General features: G+C 38.7%; 1 pseudogene; it reads right to left on the reverse strand.

The window, feature by feature from the left end:
- Nucleotides 1-1,864: 1,864 nt before the first annotated feature.
- On the reverse strand, nucleotides 1,865-3,586 carry LOC107633050 (protein FAR1-RELATED SEQUENCE 5-like; annotated as a pseudogene).
- Nucleotides 3,587-13,261: the final 9,675 nt, after the last annotated feature.

A 13,261-nucleotide genomic window follows, 5' to 3' on the forward strand; every position in this document is an offset into this window, starting at 1 on the left:
GTTGTTGGCTGGCTCTCTGGCCACTAACGTAATCCTTCCCAAGGGAGAGGATTAGGACTTGTGAATAGAAGTTGGCTCCCTACTTGACTTTCCTTTATTCGGTAAGGGTTAACTAAGTAGAAACAACAACCTATTACTATTAATCTTGAGAAATTCAACAAGGATAGAACTTCCAATTAATCTTCTCCTAGCCAAGGCTTTTTATTTTAATTACATAAAACCTCTTGTTAATTTTCATTACTTTAATTTATAATCATTTATTTTTCCATTCCTCATTCAAAAATTTTTCAGAAAACTCATAACCAGTTATAAGTAACACACCTCCCTGCAATTCCTTGAGAGACGACCCGAGGTTTAAATACTTCGGTTATTATTTTTATTGGATTTGCTTAAGTGACAACCAAACAAGATTTTGTATGAAAGGATTCTTTGTTGGTTTAGAAACTATACTTACAACGTGATTACTTTTGTGAAATTCTTTACCATAAAAAAAATCCGTTCGTCATAACTGTAGTTTGGTGGCCAGCGAAGCTAAGATTGCTGTAAACTGACGGGTATCGATAACTGGTGAGACTACTGGCACAAGTTACGGATCGTTAGCTTTAATATACAAAACCTGTTAGGCACGTTAATACTCACCATATTTTGAAGGTGAATTTATGTATATTTACATTGATTAACCTTTGGCTTTAATTATAGATTTAAATTCAATTAAATATTAATTTTTGGTTTTAAAATAGTTTTCAATTTGATTTTAAATTTATTTTGGAACTAAATCAAGATTCAAATTAGACTCGCTTTAAACACCTCGATATTTTCAATACCCAACATTAATAATTACATTTGCAGTCTCTTCGATACACTGGCCATTTTCCACCTCTACCTATCTCGTACAGCGTTTAGAGAACTTGCAGTTTATATATGTTCCCTCCCTAACAGAGCTTCATCGCGCCTGGTATTCCATACTCACAAAGGTCCTCCTGTAACCTTTTCCCCCTCCACTATGACGAACGTCCTGAGCGGGGGATCCTTTACAGTTGCATGGACGCAGGAAATCCGGCCGCTATATTCCGTACAAGGATGACGGAGTTCTTCTGGATTGGGCTAAATGTTACATACTAAATATCCACATAAACGTTACATACAAAATATCCACTTAACATACATACAAAATATCCACTTAACATAGAATCGTTATAAAGATGCCCCTAACTACCATGTCCGGTTCAACAAAAGGGTTGACAAAAAACGATATATAATACATTAGGTTTGACAGTGGATTTGCAGCTCTTCGCACGACACCACTTTACACCTCCACTTCTGGAATCAGTCGTCGGTTCCTCTCTATAGTTTTACTGAAAATACACGATTAAAATCAGTTAATTCTAGAGCACAGCCACATACCAACGAAAGCCAACATAGCATAAACTTTTTTTAACGTCGACAACATATAGAGATCCTCAGGTATATGTAGTTTAACAAAATCAACTTTGTAATTCAGACAGTGGTTCTATCCCAATATGAAATGCAGACAATATTCGGTGTGCGGCTACCGCCTACCAAAGAATATGAAAAGGTTCGACCAACCTACCGTTGCAACACACGGTGGTGACGACTATAGGCCCCCTCTGCTCAATCGGCGAGAGACATGACTGGCCTAGATGTGTTAGTCCCAGCAAAGTCGCTGTTAACAAACCCAACCTGCATGTCACTATCGGAGCATATGAACGAAGGAATCTCCGCGGTCGCATACAGATCCCCGGATAGGTTATCATAGAGCTGACACCAATGTAAAAACCAAATGATTAGAACCATTTAACAAGGCATAAATGTTAACTAGTTCATCTATAAAATGACTAACCCATCATGTCAGTGTCCATCGAATCCATGTCATCCGCAACTGCGCTGGATGACTCCATTGTGCGGCGGTCTGGACACGTCGTCCTATTGTGTCCCACCTCCCAGCACAAACGACATTGATGGGTTTTCTTTCCACCGTTAGCACTGTTACCCTTTGTATTAGGCCTGGGTGGATTCCGTGCCAGGGCTCTGCCACCCTCAGTGGGTGGCCCCTCGGGTAGAAAACTGGTGTCCGCTACATCTTCGTTCCCAAAGTGCTTCAGCATCAGCATGGCAATATCTCTTGCAAACTGGAACTTTTCAGTGTTGTGACATGCAATTTTGCACACTTTCCGGTACCAATCCATCAAGCACCAATGTTGCGTTAGTTGTACAGAATCCCAAATCATGCCCATCGACTGCACCGCCACAACTTTTGCATCCTTGGTCCATCTCGGCAATATCAGAGACCTTGGGATCTCATGAAAATTGTTAAGAACAAGCACCGCAAGTATATGTTCGCAGGGGACCCCAAAACATTCCATTCTCATGCACATGCATCGGACCTCGCTCATTTCAGACATTGCAACAACACGCCAATCCTTCCCCAGAGTGCCGTATCGAGAGACGGTGTGAATAAAATACAAACCGTTGTCTTTAGAATCAACCACCCTCATTGCACAGGCCCTGTCAAGAATGGGAACAAACAAATAGAATATTGCCCGAGTGTAGTTCCCGGCTGCACTCTGCTCCAACTGTTTCAGGTTGGTGGTCATAACAGGGTCACTCTTTGCACACTCGAAATCGGCCTCCACTTTCTTTGCACGCACAAACATCAAGCATAGATGGAAATGACATAAAAAATCAGTGTAACTGTATCGAGACTTAACATACCGTGATATCATAGCGTGCAAGCCCTCGCACCTTGATGTTGTGCGAAATTCGGCAAAGAACTTTCCTCGTATGTGTGTTGTGGCCCAACTGTGCCTTCTCTCGTACATGTCTTGTACTCATCTTTTATCGGCGACGCCAAATTTCTCCACCATATCAAACCACTTTCTCTGGAATGTTCCGACCTCATAGTCGCCAAGCATGCAATCCCTAAACATCCTAGTGAATTTAGGCTTTCCGATGTTTCTCGTGGCGTTTCGGAGTAGGTGCCAAGCACAGAGTCGATGGTGAGCCTCTGGAAAAACTTGCTCGATCACAGACTTCATTTGCCTGTCACTGTCGGTTATTATGGACCGGGAGCCTTCCCTTTTATTGCAGTTTGCAACTGTTGAAGTAGCCAAACATAGGTCTCTTATTTCTCGTCTGCCACCAGTACAGCGGCAAAGACAACCGTTTGGTTGTGGTGATTCACACCGGAGAATACTACAAGAGGTGAAAGGTAAATGTTTTTCTTGTACGTTGCATCAAATACAACCACGTCTCCAAATACCTGGTAATCAATTTGGCTGGTGCCGTCACACCAAAACAAATGTTGTAACACGCCCTCCCCGTCAACAACTTCTTTGTAGTACAGTGCTGGATCTTTTGCCTTGCACTCTCGGAGATACCTTAAGCACGATTCTGCATCTAGGCCACCCTCCCTTCGTTGCTTCGCATTTACATTGTGCATGTCCCTTGTTGTGTACGGGACATTATGATACCCGCCGGCTAGGCTCGCCATAAAACTGTAGATTCGCGAAACGCCAATGCCCCCTTTGCTCATGTCATTCATCTGCTCGATGTCCGCTTCGCTCATCCTCTAATGGCCTGGGAGCATGGAAGAAAATCGCAACTCAAGAACGTGGTGGTTATGCGCGTCTGAAAAGTACGCAACGTGCCAACGTCCTGATTCATCGTCCATGCGAAGTAGCATCCTTGCAGGGCATCCACACCGTGTCTCGGCCCTCGGCCTCTTTTGCCGGTTAGGCATTGATTAGAACTTCGAGGATCGGTACCCTTGTCAGTGGCACACGAACTCCTGCCATATCCTTACTTCGCCACATTTTTCGCTTCTGGAACGTCTCGCGCCGAAGCCATGGTGGTGCTTTGCATATTGCTGGTAGAACTCAAATGCAATGTCAACATCTGCGAATTTAAAGCGATGAACCTCATCCTCGCTCAAGTTCAAAAAATCAATCGAACCTATCAATTCGTAGGAATCAACAGCGTACAAGTCATCATCCGCATAATTGTCAGACATTCCTCTGACGCCGTCCAAATTGTCTTCCAATTCAACCGCATCCCCATTGCCTACATTGGTCTCTGTATGATGGTCGTGTTCTGTTTCATCTTCCTGTAAATCGTACTCGTCCGACTCCATCCCTGCAAAGCCTTCGCCCTTAACCGATCCAACTCCATGGTCTGCTCCGTCGCACATTTCTGCTTCCTCGGCGACACGCACGCCTCAATGGTATCTTCATCTCCGGCAACCCTGTGCCAAACAATAACAATGCGGTAATTTAGCGAAACACGCAAAATTGGGGGATGTCCTTCAAAGAAAATTGCAAACCTATGATAAACAACTATTTTATGGTTTATCTTGTGCTCAATTGAGTGGTTTTTATCTACTCTTTACCCACTTATTCATACTATTTGCATGGTTTTACATTTGCCTTCCTAATTATGTGCTTTAATTGAAAACATGTTTCTTTGGACTTATCTTTGCTAATATTAATCCTCTCTTATTACCATTAGATGCCTTGATATATATGTTAAGTGCTTTCAGAGATTACAGGACAGGAATGGCTCAGAGGATGGAAAGGAAGCATGCAAAAGTGGAAGGAATACAAGAAGTTGAAGGAACTGCAAAGCTGTCAGCCTGACCCTCTCGCACTCAAACGGCTGTAACTTTAGCTACAGAGGTCCAAATGACGCGGTTCCAGTTGCGTTGGAAAGCTACAGTGCTCCACGCGGACGCGTCGCAGTGGCGAAAAACCAGCATGGCAGATTTCTCCTCCAGCGACTTTTGGGCTGTTTCTGACCCAGAAAACACAGATTAGAGGCTATAAAGTAGGGGAATGCATCCATTCATAATCAAGCTTTCATATTCACAATTTTAGGGATAGATGTAGTTTTTAGAGAGAGAGGTTCTCTCCTCTCTCTTAGGATTAGGATTTAGGACTTCTCTTAGTTTTAGGAGTGACTCTCAATCCCAGGTTCAATGTTCTTTTACTTTATATTTATCTCTTACTTTCAGATATTTTAATGCTTATATTAGTTATGTTGCCTATTTGGCTTATGCTACATTCATGTTATGATTTTCTTAATTAATATTATTTGAGGTATTTCAGATTTATGATTGCTTTCTTTTATTTATATAAATAATTTAGATTTTTCCCTTTTGGCTTTGGTTGATTAATTGGTGACTCTTGAGTTATCAAACTCATTGTTGATTGAAAATTAGAATTTTTCAAGAATTAATTCGAGTTCCAATAACTCTAGCCTTTCCCAAGGAAAGACTAGGACTCGAGGAATCGAAATTAATTCATCCACTTAACTTACCTTCATAGTTAGAGGTTAACAAAGTGGGAGAAAAATCCAATTCTCATCACAATTGATAAGGATAACTAGGATAGGACTTCCAGTTCTTCATACCTTGCCAAGAGTTTATTTTTATTATTATTTTATCTTTCTTGTCATTCAACTAACTTTTTACCTTAATCCAAAACCCCAAAACACACTTTTTCATAACCAATAATAAGAACATCTCCCTGCAATTCCTTGAGAAGACGACACGAGGTTTAAATACTCGGTTATCAATTTCAAAGGGGTTTGTTACTTGTGACAACCAAAACGTTTGTACGAAGGGATTTTTGAAGGTTTAGAAACTATACTTGCAACGAGGATTTATCCACAATTTTCTAGACTACGCAAAAGTTCCTCTCGTCAAAATGTCGCCGTTGTCGGGGAATTGCAAACGTGTGCCTTATTATTGGTTATTGTAAATATTTTATTTTTGCTTGTTTATTTATTTTTATTTTTGTTTTTATTTTTGCTTTTTCTTAAGTTAAGAGGTTATTGGTTTTTATTTTAAAATTTTTATTTTATCTTATCTTATTTCAAAAATCAAATTTCAAATTTCAAAAATTCAAAATTTAAATAACCTTTTAATTTAAATTTGTTTTTACTTTTATTTTTAATTTTTATTTACTATCATGAGTTCTCACCCCCATCGCTATGAGTTTGGTTACAATTATGTTGCAGGAAGAAAAAAATTACAATGAGAACAGGCATCAAAGTTGGAACAATCAAAGATGGAAGGAGCCACAAGGATTTGATCAACCCTCATGGCAACAACCACCTCCAATGGACTATCAACAACCACCACCATATGCCTATAAACCCTCTCCTCAACATGACTTTGGACCACCATACTCACAAGCCCCTCACCACCAAACACCACCATATGACTGATGAGATATTTTGGAGGAAAAATAAATCTCTCCCAAAATACACAAACCTAACCGGCAAGTGTACCGGGTCGTATCAAGTAATAAAAACTCACGGGAGTGAGGTCGATCCCACAGGGATTGAAGGATTGAGCAATTTTAGTTTAGTGGTTGATTTAGTCAAGCGAATCGAGTGTTGGTTGATGGTTTTGTGACTTGCAGAATTAAATTGCATGAAAGTAAAGAGTGCAGGAAATTAAATTGCTGAAACGTAAAGAACAAGAAATTAAATGGCGGAAGCTTAGAGTGTAAGAAATGTAAATTGCGGAATCTTAAAGCGCAAGGAATGTAAATTGCTTGAAATGTAAAGGGGATTGGGATGTGGATTTGCAGAAATGAAACAAGGAAAATTTAAATTGCATCAAACAGAAGAGGGAAAGGGAATTGGGATTGAACCGGATATGAAGCAGAAAAGTAAATGAACATAGAAAGCAGTAAACAGAGAAGTGAAATGGGAAATTCAGATCTCAGGACCCAGAGACTAGAAAACCAAGTCTAGATCTCAATGCCTTCCTAGATCCAACAAGAACAATTGCAAGGAAATTGTAAATGGCAAGGAAAATAGATAAAGAGCAATTAACCGGAAATGAAATTCAATTAGCAGTAAAGAAACAGAGATCCAAGATTGAGATTGAAACAGAATTTCTTCAATTCTCCAATCCAAGATCCAAGACAAGTGTAAATGAAATTGAAAGCAATGAAAACAAAGAAATTAAAGTTCAAAAGCTCTCCGAAAACTATTATGAAAATTCCAAAAGGAAAGCTCTCCGAAGAACTTGAATTCTATCCTATTTATACACTTTCTTCCAATGATCTTCAAGCCTTGAGTTGGGCCTTTGCTCTTGGTGGAATTGGGTTGAAAGAGGCCTTGGTTGATTGCTCTTGAAGTTTGGAGAAGAACCAAATAAAGTGAACCAATTGAACCGGGTTTGAGTTTTGCAAAAGTTGGACCAAAAGTTGGAGCTAAAGTTAGGGGTCTAACTTTGGCTCCAACTTTTCATAGCAGCCCACAAAACTTGCTGGTATGAACGTTGGTGCCAACGTTAGGGGTCTAACTTTGACCCTAACGTTGGCCTTGCCTTGTGTGCTAGTGGCGCCAACATTAGCCACCAAGTTAGGGGGCTAACGTTGGCGCAAACTTTTGCTCCTCTTCCTTGAATTTTCATGTGCCAACGTTAGCCTCCAAGTTAGGGGTCTAACGTTGGCGCAAACGTTGGTGCCCAGGGGAGAAATTCATGTGCCAACGTTAGCCTCAAAGTTAGGGGGCTAACGTTGGCGCAAACTTTTGGTGCCCAGGGGAGAATTTTCAAGTTCCAACGTTAGCCTCCAAGTTAGGGGGCTAACGTTGGGGCTAACTTTTCAACCAAAAGTTTGTGCAAAAGTTTGGTGCTAACTTTAGGTCCAGCTTCTTGCTTCCTGGTTCAATTTCACTTATTCCATTGTCTTCTCTTTACTCCTAGCTATTCCTTCTTGCTTCAACCTTTCTCCAAGCTTTCTTCTCCTATAATTAATCAACCAAACACATCAAAGCTATGCTCAAAATCATGAGATATTCATTCTTTCATAATATGCAACAAATATAGCATAAAACCTCATGAAATGGCATGAATTCATACATGGTTGATTCAATCAAGGGAAACATGAAAATTTACTCAATTGGCTTGCTTGTAGCTCAAGAAAGTGCATAATTCTAATGAAAACGAAAGAAAAAGACTAGTTAAAATAGGCTAAGATGACTTGTCATCAATGACCCTAACCCACATCCATCATACCAACCACCCTATGAACCAAATGAACCATACATAGATCCACCCCAACCTCCATTGGATAATAATACACTCATCTCTAACATCATTGGTCTCACCTCTACACTCCAAAATCTTATATCCCGCATGAACCAACCCTTTACCTCTAATATTCAACCCTCAAGCTCTAGTGCACTTCCTTTTCAACCATATAATGATTTTTTTCATCCCATCACCACCCTCCATGGAAGAGCACCCACATCCATCAATCCAAGAGCAAGATGATCCCAATTATGCTATTGATATGGAACAAGAAAGAAGGAATCATCTTCACAAATTCATACTTCATAAAGAGCTAGAGGAGGCCCTACGGGTAAAGGTAGGAGAGACCCTTGAAGATGAAAGAGTAGTTGAAAGGAGTTGTCATGGAGAGAAAATCATCAAGGATGAGTAGGATTTTATATTAAAATTACTGGACAAAGCAGTAATTATTGAAGAGGAAAAAGTGGTTGAAGATTTAGGAGATGCAGAACCTCCATGGGAAAGTCAAGTTATCAAGCCTCCTTCAAAGACGTTTGAAATTGATGTTGAGGAGGGTGTACAACCTCCAAGGCATATCATGGCTAAAGACTTTGAAGAGGTTGATCAAGAGATGGAGATTAAAGAAGAAGAAGAAGCTTGCAAAGAGGTGGAAGTTGTCAAAGAGCACAAGGGAGTGGAGCTTGGAATCACCTTGCCAAAGTTATTGGAGACCCCTCCCCCTAAGTTGTCATCATCCTTCACGACATTCAAGTGGGTAAAATTCATATCCCTTAGCTTTCTGATTCCACTTGAATATGGGCTACTGGAGACAGATGGTCAACTTAGAGCTCTTTGTGGCATTAAGAGTAAGAGGAAGATGGTCAGTGGTAAGAATTGTCCTGCAAGGTTCATTATGATTGGAAGCTTTAAGTTTAAACGCAAGGGTTGGTGTAAAGCTCAATTGAATGGGTCTAGGAAGTTGTTTGGACGCTTCAGTGAGAATTCTAAAGCTGAACCACCCGGATGGAATCATGATAATCAACTTGAAGACGGGTGTAAAAGCAAGATTTGGGATCCTGGAATCTGTTCTGACATCCAACACCCCGAGAGCCTAAGAATCTGTTTGAAGCAGCTCAAAGGCTTTACGTGCCTAGTTTGGGACCCCGGAGGCTATTGGAATTACAAACATTGGTGGAGATTCCTGGATGAGTTCAAACACAAGCCACCATAACAGGAAGCTCATCAAATATCCAACTTAAGGACTTTAACTAAAAGTGCTAGGTGGGAGACAACCCACCATGGTATGATCGTTCTTTTTTTATTTTTATTTAGTTTTATTTGTTTTCGAGTTTTATTTTATTTTATTATATTGAACCTGGAGTTTTGTATCACATTCATATTAACACTGCATTCTGCATTTTTTTTATTTTCAGATTTAAAAAAAAAAAGCACGCACGCGACGCGGCAGCGTCGCTGACGCGTCCGCGTCACCAGTGCAATGGGAAGAAAAGAAAACGAACAGAAAGTCACGCGAGAGCGTGGCTGGAGGCGTGCCAATGGCACAAATCGTCCCACGCGACCGCGTGCCCGACGCAGCCGCGTGCCCTGGATTTTGACGTAAAAGGGTGCAAAACCAATTATTGTGCTAGAGTGGTGCTGGATTGGTACTGAACACACAATTCTACCCACGTGGCCGCGTGACCCACGCGACCACGTCACATTCTTCTAAAGCCCACTCACGTGATCGTATGCCCCATGCGATCGCGTCACTTAAAATTTGGCACTAATAATAATTTGAACAGAGAGTTGTGTGAGTGCGAGGCTGCCCTCGCGCTAGTAGCAAGAATTGTGTCACGCGACCGTGTGACCGACGCGACCGCGTCAATCAGTTTAAGCGCAAGCCGCGCGACCATGTGCCTTACGCGACCACATCGCTTGCGCCGCACAGCTTATCCTAATTTGCCAAATATCTTATCTTTTCTTCCCCAATCCTAATTTTTTCTCCCTCCTTTTCTTACTTATTTCTTCTCCCTTTCTTTCCCTTCTCATTCTTCTTATCTTTTATTTTATTTTACTTAATTTATTTGCATACATTCATTCATTGCATTATTTTCATTGGTGTTAGAAATTTATTTGGGTCATTATTTTCTATATTCTTATAGATTTTTATATTGTTTGACAATTAATATTACTTCCTTAAAGGGTGGCTTGCATGTTCTATCTTATATTTTCCATAACATATTTACCATACATGCTATGTGTTTGTGAAAAAGCCCGTATGGCATTGAACACTATTTTAAATTATTCTACTACCAATGCCTGTTGTTTTTCACAAAATTCCTTTCATGCTTTATGATTAAATATAATTGTCAATACAAACAGATTATTAGTTTGAAAGACTTGGTAATCTAACTTGTACATTGAATGTTTGATCTATGCTACTCATGCCTTTGCCTGCATGCCAATAAACATCTTGCATTTAATTGTCATTACATGCACTTGCTATATTTCCATTGATAAACTTTTCACATGTAGTCATGACCATGTGTTAATGTCATTCTTCTTTATTGTGCATTGATTACCACCTTTCCTATTCTCTTTCTTGCTCTGACCCTCAATTTTACAAAGTCACTTTCTTTTTCCCTTTTCAGGATGGCCACCAAGAAGAGTGAAGAGAAAGCTACTCCCAAACTACCGGTAAGGAAAGGAACAAAAAGAACCCCAGCTGAGGAACCACAACCCGTCCACTTGTACATCTCAGTATGCACCGAGGACGGTGCAATCTTTAAGTGTGGAGAGGTCGATACCGATCTCCATGGGTTAGTATTTCCTTCTCAAACACCAATGTTTTATTTTCCTTGTTAGTTGTCGCATTTGCATGTTTGATTGCATACTTATTTGATTTTGTGCATTTAGTTACTACTTGGTTGAAGTAATATTTTCTTTTTTAAGAAATCTTTATAGTACTTCACTAATTTAAATTGAAAAAAAAATTATGTTAAAATTTGTTTGAAGTTGTATTTGGAACATGGTTTTTGAGCTAAAGAACACACAACCTGTGAGATTTTGAGCTTATTTACATGGTTACATTATTTAACCATAAATATTTTATTCCTGTGTGTTCCCTTTTCTATGATTGTAATCTATATTTTGTTCTAATCTATATGTCCATTATTTAGTGTATTTACATGCTTGCATATGATTGAGGCCATTGTTTAATTTTAGCTCACTTATCCCAAATAAGCCTACCCTTTAAATCACCCTTGTCAGCCACTTTGAACCTTTTAATCCCCATTTGTTATGTATTTTACCACATCACTAGCCTTAAAGCAGAAAAATAATTAAATATCCCAATTGAATCTTTGGTTAGCTTAAGATAGGGATTGTGTAACAACTAAGTGTGGGGAAATTGTGGGAACTTGGGTTAATAAGGGAATGTATCATGTTTTTAATTTATTTGAATATGGGAAATTTGGGAACCTACTCATGAAAAAAACCAAAATAGAAAAATAATGAAAAATCCATGTACATTGATAAGTTATGTTTGCTTTTATGATTCAAAAAAAAGAAAAAAAAAAGAAAATGAGAAAAAGAAAAAAATATATATATAATATAAATAAATAAATAAGGGGACAAAATTACCCCAATGTTGAGTTAACGAAAAAATCAATGCACATGTGATAAATTAAAAAGAAAAAGTTGATACATGAGTATGTGATGTAAAAGTGGGAATCTTGGGTAGCTAGGCATGAATTAGAATTATATAGAGTATATGTATGTTAGGTGAAAGTTTAGGTTAATTAAAGATTCATATTATAGCTCACTTGGTCATATATATATCCTTACATTTACCTTAGCCCCATTACAACCTTGAAAAGACCTCATGATGTTTGCATTGGTATATTAAATATTGTTGATTGGTTAGGTGAAGAACAAAGTTTAGAAAGCATGATTAGAGAAGAGTAGAGTGATTTACCCTATACACTTGAGAGATTAGAGTGATATATACTTCCAGTGAGGATTCAATGCTTGATTCTATGCTCCCTGCTTTCATGAGCTATCTTCTTACAAGTTTACTTGTCTTTCATTGTATAATTTGAATTAGTGAAATCTGATTTATATTTGTCTTGGAAGATTTATTTACTTTTAACCAAGTAGGAAAAAGTATTATGCATGTAGTTGCATTCATAGGTTGCATTTCATACATTCTACCATTCCTCTTCATCTTTATAGCTTCTCTTGAGTTTAGCATGAGGACATGCTAATGTTTAAGTGTGGGGAGGTTGATAAACCAACCTATGACAAAACAAATGGGGATATTTGTAAATCAAGTGAAGGGTGATAATACAACGGGTACCTTCTTTCCATTTATGGAAACGGCGAAGTCATCAACTGCCGAAGACAACCGACAATGCAGATCAGGTACCGTCGTCGTCAGAGGTGAGGCTGTCTGTGTGCTTGAATCCGCCTAAACAGAATCGTTTATATTGAGTGGGGGGAGGGAGGGGGAAGAAGTTAGGCTGTTTGTGCAAAAGCATGCATTTTTATTCTAGCCTTTTCTGGCTGACCGGTGCGCCAAACAGGTTTTTGGCGTTTCGGTGTGCTATGATAGGCGGCGTACCGAATTCGTGCCCTTGTTTCACTTCCACTTATTCTTTGAATTGAACATATGATATGAGTGCTTTGTTTGAATCAATATTGGGCTTGCTATATGGCTTGTAAGAATCTTGGGCCAATTTTAATTCAATTTAATTTTTGCACACTAAACAAAACAAATTACACAACCAATTGGATATTAATATTTTAATGTTTAGTCATTATCTTAATCATAATTTAATTCTCTAAACTCAACAAATAATAATAAAATTGGTTATTAATATTTTACAAAATTATATAATTATTTATTTTAAATAATAATTTAATAAATAAATAATCATTTATGAATATAAAAAAATTCGGACGCTCACAAAATTGATCATAAAAAAACTTAATAAACTTTATACCTATAAAAAAACTTAATGAAGATGAATAGAAGCTACTTCTATTTCAGCAAATTCTCTTCCTTTAAGCTTTTAGAAGCATCCCATTTTAAATTGAGCATTCAAAACAACAAGAAGCCCTTTCTCATAGAAGTTTCTAGAACTATCATGGAGTTGTGGGAACCCTCTTTACAAATAAAATTTTTTTACTAGAAAATAAAGAAATTGTACACTAAAG

This window comes from Arachis ipaensis, chromosome B3, assembly GCF_059453495.1.
Source record: "Arachis ipaensis isolate K30076 ecotype BB chromosome B3, ASM5945349v1, whole genome shotgun sequence".
Lineage (NCBI taxonomy): Eukaryota > Viridiplantae > Streptophyta > Magnoliopsida > Fabales > Fabaceae > Arachis > Arachis ipaensis.